Source organism: Capsicum annuum, chromosome 2 (assembly GCF_002878395.1).
Source record: "Capsicum annuum cultivar UCD-10X-F1 chromosome 2, UCD10Xv1.1, whole genome shotgun sequence".
Classification (NCBI taxonomy): domain Eukaryota; kingdom Viridiplantae; phylum Streptophyta; class Magnoliopsida; order Solanales; family Solanaceae; genus Capsicum; species Capsicum annuum.
The window spans coordinates 92885480-92896438 of record NC_061112.1 but is presented as its reverse complement, the minus strand read 5'-3'; positions in this window follow the sequence as shown (position 1 = coordinate 92896438).

Genomic DNA, 10959 nt, shown 5'->3' with positions numbered 1-10959 from the left:
TTGCTTTTTTTCTTCTGCTTCTTTCGCTATGGTTAATCATTTGGGATCCACTGTCTTTGTGAACTTTTTTTGAAGGCATCACACAACCCAAATATAATTCAATAGTCTGTATTGTATAATCTGCAGTTTCCTCTAGCTTGAGCTACATATAATAGAGAGCCATTTGTAGCGTGTAGATCTTTACTTTTTTCATTTAAGATTTTTTGTTCCTAGAGATGGGTGACAACTAGTAATTATTCAAAGTACCATTAATATGCTACTACTTTCTTTTATTTTCTTTCCCACTGTCTTGAATCTTTTTGGCTCTTTCTTTAGCATATTGTTTCTCTGTTTTCCTTTCTCATAAGTTATTCCTGAGGATGTTGTCAGGAATGCTTTGATTCTTTGATATGTGAATGAGCTTCGTGTTTACTTTGTTCGTTCACTCTCGGTTGGTTTATTGTGTGAAAATATTTCTTGGTGATCGACCACTCGTTCTTATTTTGAAAACTTGAGTCTAGTATGGTACTGTTTCTTTAAACTAGTAGATAACTGTTTATCGTAAGTTGGCTTTTTGTTATTATTTAACTTTTCAAAGTGTTGGTTGTGTTTTCCTGCACTATAAAACATTTTTATTTTTAGGATATTGGCCTGTTTTGTTCATGAGTTTGGTTACTTGGCTGTTATTTGACTTGGCATCTATGTGGTTACATCAAACTCACGTAAATAAGGAGATCAATTGAGGGAAGTTACAGATTTGCTAATTGAACATCCTATAACCACATGACTTGTTTCTTCTTGTAATGAGTATAACAAGCTTTAAAACTAACTAAATCATGCTGCCTGAGACTTTTGACCACGTTCGATTGTCTTGTTAATACAGGATATATATGTTTACTACAATTTCTGTTCCTCCTTCATTTTTCATAGTTTGCAATCTGAGTCCTGGTAGGATTGTAAATTTGAAAAACTCCCAAGTGTTCACTATTTTTATTTCAGTTTGAGCTCTTATCCAAGGTTTAGTTTTGTTCCTACATGTATTTATTGATTAGGATCAAATATAGTTCTCCCTTAATTAAATGATTGGAAGTCTTGTTAGATTATCTATTTATTTTTCCTATTATGCTCACTTGGATTAGGAATAGCTACTAAGTAAATTGGGTAAAAGGAGAATGTTATTTCAAAGTGTTTTTTGTTTACTATGTATCCTTGTTTTTTTATTTTTCTGGCAATTTGATAAAGAGATTGTGGCTATGCACTTACACGTCCAGTACTAGATAAGTAAGTACGTGAATATTGTTGATGTTGTGAGCCTTTTCCTTGATTTGTATTTTATAATTAGCTTGTCCCTAATTCTTATCTTTTTCTCGGTATCATGTGAACTCGGGAGCGCGTATGGGGTCTCATGGCTTGAGTCCATCTCTGTCCAAATTATAGAAGCGAACAAATATCGCATTACACATCTTCTTCTAGTAGTATAATGTCTATTTCCCTCTTTTCATGCTTTATTCTTCTTTTATAGACACTTATTATTATTTCTGCTTAACATTTCGCATATTATTATTTAAAATTTGTGTTTTATATGTTCTTATTTGAAAGTGTGAATCATTAAATTTTAGCGAATCTAATTGTTTTCCTTTCTACCTATTTGATTTTAAACTTAGCATAATCAATAGGCTTTGACATTTAATTTATATCTTTAAAAGTTTTAACATTTGTTAGGTTAAAAGCATACCTTTTAGAATAGTTGGTCGAGTTGTTAGAATCCTTTAATGCTTTAATCTGGAATAATGGCTTTATCTTTAGAATCAAAGATAGTTTAACTAATTAGTAGTACTGAATTAATCAAATATAGATTTCGTAGTAGACTAATTTATTATAATTATACTCAAAAATCGGCTTTAATTGCTTTGGATATGGTAATCAATTTCGTTTTCATCAATTTTAAAGTAAGAAATTATAATTTTGTCAATTTGATTCCACAAGCCTTATTTTTGAGGATTTCAAATAACAAAAAATATTTTTGTGAAAAAAACATGAGCCTTTTCTTAATAAAAATAAATAAAGTCTCAAGTTATTGTCGATTTAAACAATTCTCAATTAGCCAAGTGGAATTCTCTGAATTTTCCATTTGGCATATTAGGATGAACATTTTAAAAAGTTAGTTATTGGTTATTTTACTTTAACATTAAACAATTATAATTGTAAAAAAGATTTTAAAAACTTTAAAAATTACTACTTAGAGTGGCATATCCACGTTTCCTATATTAATTACCCCAAAAACTGACTTTACCCAAAAGAAACTTCCTTTACAATACAGAATTCTAACTTTAAAATTCAAATCTACTTAGCAGTGAAATATTCACAATATATGGTTGCATATATGGCAGGAAAAAATTTTTACAATACAAAGTTTGAATTCAAAGTGGGTACAGTGGAAGGATTTCACAACTTTGATGTAAAATACCTCTGCAATGCAAATCTTCATCAACATGTATAAATCAACCAGACGATGAAGTTTTGTTTATCATTAAAAGAATTCATTGATGGGATCTAAATAGAATTCAACTAAGAGGACATGGTGGATAATAATTGGGTTGGTTATCAATAACTTTTTTACTTTTGCATTTTCGATTCTCTCTTATACTCCATTTTCAATATCTTCTTTATGATTTTAATTGTTATCAATTGCAAATTTGAGGTACAAACAATAACAAATTGGGTAATACAGTAAAAAGAGGACTTGTGTATCCAAATCAATTGACTTTGTAAAATTGGGTAATGCAGTAAAGAGAAGAGTTGTGTATCAAAATTAATTGACTTTGTTATGGATTTTCCTATTGATTCTCTGCCTTTCATCTTGATGATTAACACCGTTCCAAGTACTTACTCTTCTTTCTCCCTATTTTTAAATGTATTTTGCTCATTTGCTTTGACGATAAGAATTTAAATACACTAAGATTCAAGTATAAAAAAGTCCTGATAGAGGTCTGCCATCATTCATAATTTATATAAATAAAAAAACTTGACTGCTAATGTGTTATTCTCATTTTGTCTCCTTTCTCTGTTTGGAAATATTACCATGTTCAATTTGTTTAAAATCTCCCTAAAATCGGCTTTACCGACTACATGCCTCATAAATTTTTGAGAAGAAGATATTTGGAAATGTTATCAACATAATTGTGACTCCCAAGAGACATGTTAGACATCTGTTGATTTTTAGCATTTGATAATTATTACATGTCTGGTGCTAAAATATCATTTTACAGCCGAATGTTGGTGTTTTTTGCATTTAATTGCAGCCATGTAGTCTCCTCTTTCGTAAATGGTCACCTCTATGTGTTGTTAACTAAATATTTTGGTGGTAACCTTTTCAAAATACTTCATCTCAGTTAGTCCTCAAAATAATATATTCTCTAAAGGTTTTATTATGGAGAATAATTTCTTCTAATATGATCGGAAAGTCTATCTGCATTTGGTTATGGCTTAGAAATTGGAGTTGATACATAGAAAAATAGATTGTGGTGTGAGTACAAAAAGAGGAAGCGAATCCAACTTGCCAAGGTGAAAGTCCAGATTTCAGAAGCTAATGTTGTTATTGATGTAAAACATCGAGAATGTAAAATATCTCTAATAAGTATATACCTTTATATATGGTAGATGGTTTAGCAGTTTCCATGAAAGCTTGACATTGTCTTCTCTTTTTGTGTAATAATAACATAATATAATTCAAGACAAAACCATATATGATAGAGCATAAGATTTATTTGGATCTTGGAAAGATTCCATACATTAAAGAGATATCAAGGAAAATAGTTATAATACGACTAAGCATCATAATATTACTTAACTCGCAGACGTCTGAATGTATACTATTCTAAAGCTGACTGCTCACCATATCAGAGGATGAATCTTTCAGAAAATTTGAAGCATGTATCATTTGTTATTGGCCAAAGGCATCAATAGGCACTCAAATTTGTTGCAAAAATTCACTTAGACCCCTAAACTAAGGCCTGTTCCTAACAAACTCCTAAACCCCCGAATTTTGTTCCAATTGGGCATTTTTTGCCTATGCGGCACTGCGTGTGCAGTGCCATTGTGGGAGACGCGTGAGGAGCCTTTTTTTTTTTTGACTAATTTATGAATAAAAAGTTGTCAAGTGGCACTAAGCGCCCCAAAATTTTTTAGTAACAATTTTTTTTTTAAACACTAAAGGCCCCAAAAAGCATTAGAGGGCCCCAATTTATTTATTTTTAATAAAACTGAATTTTAAAAAAATGTGTTTTTTATTTTCGTCTTTTAAAAAATTTAGGAATTTCTTTTTAATAATTAGTTTTTTGTTTTTATTTTTAAAATAATTTTATAATTATTTTTTCATAATTTGGATCCTCAATGCCATTTTTTATTTTCATTTTAAAATTTTTTATAATTTTTTTAATAATTAATTTTTAATTTTTTAAATAATTTTTTCATAATTTAAATCACTTTTTAAAAAAATTTATAATTTTTTTTAAATAATCAGTATTTTTTAAAAATAATTTTATAATTATTTTTTCATGATTTATATCCTCAATGCCATTTTTTATTTTCATTTTTCTAAAAAATTTTATAATTTTTTTAATAATTATTTTATTTAAAAAATAATTTTTTAAAAATTTATTTCATTTTAAAAAAATTTTAATTTTTTTTAAATAATCATTTTTTTATTTTTATTTTTCAAATAATTTTATAATTATTTTTTCATAATTTGGATCCTCAATGCCATTTTTTATTTTCATTCTAAAAAGTTTTATAATATTTTTAATAATTAATTTTTAATTTTTTAAATAATTTATTAATAATTTATTTCATTTTTTAAAACTTTTTTATATTTCTTCTAAATAATCTGTTTTTTATTTTTATTTTTAAAATAATTTTATAATTATTTTTCATAATTTATATCTTCAATGCCATTTTTTATTTTCATTTTTTAAAAAAAATTTATAACTCTTTTTAATTATTATTGTTTTTTAAAAAATAAGTTTTTAATAATTTATTTCATTTTATTTTTTTTAATAATTTTTTTAAAATAATTGGTTTTTTATTTTTATTTTTAAATAATTTTAGAATTATTTTTAATAAATTGGATCTTCAATGCCATTTTTTATTTTCATTTTAAAAAGTTTTTAAATATTTTTAATAATTAATTTTTTAGTTTTTAAATATTTTTTAATAATTTATTTCATCTTTAAAATCATTTATAATTTTTTTTTAAATAATAATTTTTTTATTCTTATTTTTTAAATAAATTTTTAAATATTTTTTCATAATTTATATCCTCAATGCCATTTTTATTTTCATTTTATAAAAATTTTTATAATTTTTTTAATAATTAATTTTAAAAAATAATTTTTTGATAATTTATTCCATTTTTTAAAAAATTTATAATTTTTTTTAAAATAATCAGTTTTTTATTTTTATTTTTTAAATAATTTTTTAATTTTTTTTCATAATTTATATCCTCAATGCCATTTTTAAATATTTTTTATAATAGTTTTTAATAATTAGTTTTAAAAAATATTTTTTTAATTATTTATTTCATTTTTTTTAAATTTATAATTTTTTTTAAATAATTAGTTTTTTATTCTTATTTTTTAATAATTTTATTATTATTTTTTCATAATTTATATCCTAAATTCCATTTTTTATTTTCTTTTTTAAAAATTTTTATAATTTTTTTAATATCTAATTTTAAAAAATAATTTTTTAATAACTTATTTCATTTTTAAAAAAAAATTATAATTTTTTTAAAATAGTCAATTTTTTATTTTTATTTTTAAAATAATTTTATAATTACTTTTTAATAATTTCCTCAATTCCATTTTTATATACTTTTTTTTTAAAAGTATAATTAATTTTTAATAATTATTGGACCCACAATGCCACGTGTTAGCTTCCAATGAATTCGTTTTACCACGTCATCGCGTGTGTGCAGCACACATTTTGACCTTTTTTCTGATACGAAAAAAAAATGCCCAATTGGAACAAAATTCGGGGGGTTTAGGGTCTGATAGGAACAAGACTTAGTTTAGGGGCCTAAGTGAATTTTCGCAATAAGTTTGAGTGCCTGTCGATGACTTTGACCTTTGTTATTTTTGTTTAAATTTTTTAATCTTGATAAAACAAGATGATCAAATTTATGATTAAGGCGATAAATGTGCTTTTGTTTGAAAAAAATGAATAGGGTAACTATCCTTCATTACCTTTGATCTTGATTTTGCAATGTTACATTTATCGTTTGTCCATCTACGCTTGAGGCATTAAATTCTTTGAATTTTAATGTTAGTAATTTTTGAGGAAATATATTTGATTAAGACACCTACTTAGCGTCTACAGTCTTGATAGATTGTTCAGAGTTTTTTTTATATCTATATCTATATATTACTAATAAGAGAGTTTTTTTAGGTGGATAAAGTTACCAGATATTTGTTGCTGGTGGGAGGTAGCCGGTCTCCCGTGAATTAGTTGAGGTGAGTGCAAGCTGTATCGGAACACCTTGATTATCAAATAGAATAAAATATCTTAATACAGAAATAATAGGTGATGGATTATGTCTTGATTTTAATCTTTTTGCCCGTCCAAATAAGAACAAATAGTCAAGACAATACCTGCTTATTATGTGATGCTTCTGCTAAAACAACAAAGCACCTGTTCTTTTTTTTTTTTTTATGTGCATTCTCACAAGCCTATCTCGCTGATGCTTTGTCCAGCTAATAGATGAATATATAAAGGCAGGATAACTTGGGAATGTGGAATAGAGTGACAGAAGGGAAAAGAAAAGACGATCAAGACATTCAGTAGTGTTGTGGTTGATATAATTATATATCATATTTAGATGGTAAGGAATGAATCTCTATGGAATATGAAAGTATTGTTGGAGTCCAGCTATAGAATTTTTTACAAGATACACACACAAAGATAAAAGATGGATAGAAAGATACTGTTAGAAAAATTTTATATAAAGAACTAGATTGTTAATTGTAATAGCAATAGATAGAGAGTTTAATAGTTGGTTGCTGGCTTTTTTTATTTTTTGATAATGTTGTAAATGAGACCTTTTTTATTGGTGTTTTAATAATATATGATTCGTTCGATTAGGGCAGAAAAACAACTAATCACATAATCTTTTTTTTGCTAAAGTAATGTACTTAGTTAATTTAGAGTCCATTATTTTTTGAATTATAAATAAAGAAAAAAATGAGAATATACTTGTATATATATAATCTTTATTGTTTATATGATAGAGTTCAAAGCTCATAATTAACCTATTTCAACTCCTAACTATTTGTATCAAGTACTATATATGATTATGGTGTTTGAATTTGGTTCAGAAGTTATTCCACGACTACATGATAGTTTTATAAAGTTGTTGTTCTAAGATACATATTGTTATAATATTTTGCTAGATACTCTGAAAAGAATAAAGATGACATTTGAGATTCCGCAAACATGAAATTATATTTTATATAATCAACAAACAAGAGCAAAATTTGCAACAATTATTTTTCTTTTAATATGTCGTGCATCGCGCGGGTACTATCACTAGTTTGATTAAAAAGAGGCAAAAGAGTCATTTTTTTTTATAAAGGAAAATGTGAGATTCTCAACATAACTAACTTTTTAATTATTAATTGAAATCTTTGTTTATCATTTTTTTAAAAATAATTTTAAATAACTCTCTTTTTGAAAAAAAAAAAAAGGTTGCATCATTTTAAGAGGTTTTATAAAGATTATCTTTGATAATTTTTTTAAAAGTAGATTTTATGACAAGTTTTCCAATTTTTTCATATAAATAACTAGCATGTTTTATTTAATAAGATGTATATATTTTTTGTAATGCCTTACTCATACCTTTCTTAATATAACATCTGATTTCCTTATTTAATCTAAGTTTGGTCGATTAATCGTAGTTAGCGGATCCTGTAGGATGCCTAATTCCTTTTCTTTAGGATAATTAGAACCCTTACCTAGAACTACTTAATTAAGTAGACCTAAAATAGTCTTTATTTTCTTTTAATCACTTAGCTTATAATAGGTGTCCTAATTCATTGTGTAATTAATTAGGTGGCGACTTTCTTAATTTAATTAGAAGTTTTAAATATGTTGTATCTCAGTTTGACCTATGTTAAAATGGGGTATAACATTTGTGTCATCACTTCTTTAGGATTCTTTATGTTGCCTGATTTATCAAAGATGCAGACTTTCTTCCACACACAGGGTTCTTTTGTTATAGACTTTTTGGCTTTATTGATTGAGGAGTAGCTACAAATATAGCTTCATCACTTTTGGAGTCAAACTTTTCCAACTCATCCTTGCCATTTTTTAGAACAAAGCCCTTGCACCCAATAGTCCTATATCATTCAAGTTTTGGACTTTTGTTAAATATAAATTCATAAGGAGTCTTGTTGAGAATAGATCTGATTAGACATTTGTTGGTAACATAGCATGCGGTGTTGATAGATTCTGCCCAAAAACTCTTAGGAAGACCATCATTTATCAGCATAGTTCTGGTAATATCAATTAGTTTCTCAGTCTGTCTTTCAATCACTCCATTTTGTTGTAGAGTTCTTGAAGATGAGAAGCTCTAATTAATACCATTTTCAGCACAAAATTCCTCAACTTTGGCATTCTCAAACTCTGTTCCATGATCAGATCCGATCCCAGCAATCTTGTTTGTAAGACCCTGCAAAGTCCTAGTTATTTCAATCTTATATAGCATGCCAAAAGAGGTCCTAGACTTAAGAAATTTCAGCTAAGTGTTGACACTTAGTCTCATTTTTGTCCTTGATATTTCAATGGCATTATTTACGATCTTTCCAGCCTTAAATTATCGACTTTTAAATTGATTCATGACCAGGGATGTCAATAGGTCATATTGGGTGAGTTTTAAAATTTTTGGACATCATTTGAGTCGTATTTGGATGGCTAAAATAGCCAGCCAACGCGATCTCGATGTGTCGCATTGGCTATCGTGTCGATAGCATCAACACGGTGCGTCGGCAATCGTGTCTACACTATCGACGCGATGCGTCGCCTGCCGTATCTCTGGGCATGTTTTTCTCATTAATTTTCAACTTTCTAAGGGAAATTAGGTCCTTTTTCCCTAACCCAATTAAGCCAAAACACGAAATTTAACCTCCTAATGGGAAAAATTCACTCATTATCTCATAAATACTTTCAAGAACAAAGTCTTAGTTTCATCAAGTTCAAGTCCCAAGAATTCACCACAATTCCCACGAAATCAACAATCAAGGTATATTAGGTGTTCATCCTTAGATCTTTTTCCACCCTTGGAGTTCAAGAAATTTTTTTAAAACTACAAGTTTCAGATTCATAATTTACATGTGCAAATTGGGTTGTATTCATGTTTGTGTTGTTGTATGGATTTCAATTCAAGATTTAATTATAAGTTTCATGAACATAAGATAGCTTGTATGTTGATTAATGTAATTCCTATGTTAAAACCCTTGAAATTGCAAGTTCAAGTTGTAGTCATGATGCTTATGTGTTATTCTTTATCATGTGAATTAATCATGCTCTCGAAATGTTTGATAAAATGTCCATATGAGTAAATTATGCATGGCAACCTATTGTTGTGTTGCTAAAGTTGTGATATGAGTTTATTTATTATGCTATCGAGTCCTAGGGGTATTTATTACCCAAAATATATCTGTTTACTTAGTTGCAGTAGTTATAGAATAGTCCCAGTAAAGGTCAAGAATAGTAGTACTTAGTCAGTAACAGAACTCAGTAAACTCAGTCCAATTTAGTCAGTCAACACGATCAGTGTCAGCTTAGTCAAGCCTAGTACAGTCTACTGATCAGTTCAGTGTCGATTCAGTTGGAAGTAGGATTCAACACCGAGCGAATCCAGGGATGGGGGCATTCCTTGCAGCAAAGGGTTTGACCCTTAGTAGCAGTCCTTACATTACAGAACTACGTAGCCATCGTAGTGTAAGTCGCCCTCTTTCCAGACTAGGGTTGATTCCATCATATATATATATTTCATGAGTTTTTCTGCCAGATTAGGGTTGACCCAGTGTTGTTAGTATCTCGTGGTAAGGTGCTAACCCTCTTCCAACTGGGGTCACAGGTTGGACCCTAAATTAGTCTATATCGGGGTATGTCGATTAGATGAACACTCCTACAGTTACAATTCAGTCTCTGTATTTAATAAAGAACTCAGTTAGTTCTACAGAACCATGACTATCAGTTATCAGTTACTCAGTCATCAAAATTCAGTACTTAGTTTCAGTATAATCTCAAATACATGATGTATACCTATATGCGTAGTGTTGCATGTTCAGTAGTTACAGTTTTTCATGTACTCACATCCAGTTACTTCGTGATGTTCATTCATTAAGTTATCATCTTATGCATATGAACCCATGTATATTAGCCTTACCTCACTTAACATACCAATACATTCTATGTACTGACGCATACTCTCTCTTTTGCGCTATGATGTCTCATATCATAGGTTTAGACGCTCAGGTTCCTGACCGTACTTAGCAGCTCAAGCTATCAGTAGCATATATAGTGGTAGGTCCTCATATTTTAAGGACAGAGTTTATCTATTTAAGTATTTTAGCAGTTCAATAGTTATTTCAGTCAGAGTTAGTTGGGGGTTTGTCCCATCAACTCCATATTCAGACAGTTAGAGGCTTTCGGACTAGTATAGCTAGTTATCCAGTTTTCAGATGTTATATCAGTTGTACTTAGTTATTATTTTAGTATTTGAGAACCTTATGGCATTTTCAGATTTTTTCCGCATATATATTTCAGTATTACATTCAGTGCTCACAGCAGGTACCAGTCGTGGGTTAGCTTGTAGTCCTTTGGGATTTTAAGCACTGTGTGATGCTCAGGGTGTAGTCTCTGGGCGTTACATTGTTATTCAACTTTACTTGAATTTGCTTGACAAAGATCACCAAGACTTCA